General features: G+C 56.4%; 1 long non-coding RNA gene across 1 annotated transcript; it reads left to right on the top strand.

Moving 5' to 3' along the window:
• Positions 1 to 606, top strand: LOC104981084. The gene is made up of 2 exons (XR_824338.1): positions 1 to 123; positions 248 to 606. It is a non-coding gene; the product is annotated as an uncharacterized LOC104981084 (long non-coding RNA).
• Positions 607 to 795: the final 189 nt, after the last annotated feature.

The following is a 795-nucleotide window of genomic DNA, read 5'->3' as shown; positions in this document are numbered from 1 at the left end:
GGGAACTGGCAGGGAGGCTGCAGGGCCCAGGTCCACAGCAGGGCTCAGCCTAAAGCCGAGCAAGCAGCATCCTGAATGGGAGGCGCAGAGCTAACAGAGAATTCGGAGGTGCGTCTGGAGACGGTACGAGGGAGCTGGGGAGCCTTTTCTTAGTTGGGGTGGGGGGGCATTTTCATTATTTCTAGTTTCCCACCAGGTGGGAAACTTCAGGAGGGCAAAACTTTCTGATTTATCTTTGAATTCCCAGTGCCAGGAGGAGCCTGGCACGCTTACTCAATGAAATGCACAATATGTTAAAAGAGGGAACGAAAGAATGAATGAAGCTGAAGATGCGTCAATGCCTGCCGACTCTTCCTCCCCTGACTCTCAGGAGGGGCACCGCTGGAGGCCGGCCCCTCTGCGCGTGGTCCCTTGAATGGTGGTTCTGAAGGGCAGTGTTTGGAGGATGCTCATCCATATCCTGTGGCAAACAAGCCATGAGAATGGAGCCCCTGCTGTGTTCTCTGCTGGGAGCTCAGCTCCCACCCAGAACCCCGTGGGCACGCAATAAAGAATCAGAGGGTCAGTGGGACTGGGAAATGGGAGATTAAACAAAGTTCACACGGGTGTCTCCTGTAGGACTTCTTGGAATCTGGAAGGTGCCAGTGTTCATGGAGAGTCAGACACAGGTGATCTTAAATCCCAGACTCTGATGCCTCGTTGCCCAGCGTCCCTCTCGGGTGGGACGGCTCAGCCTCTGAGATGAGGCAGGGGCCCCATCGGCCCTGCCACGGCACCACGAAGCCGCCGAGGGGG

This window comes from Bison bison, unplaced genomic scaffold (genome assembly GCF_000754665.1).
Source record: "Bison bison bison isolate TAMUID 2011002044 unplaced genomic scaffold, Bison_UMD1.0 scf7180017864516, whole genome shotgun sequence".
Lineage (NCBI taxonomy): Eukaryota > Metazoa > Chordata > Mammalia > Artiodactyla > Bovidae > Bison > Bison bison.
Note: the sequence above shows the minus strand (reverse complement) of the source record. Positions and strands in the feature narration are given on the sequence as shown.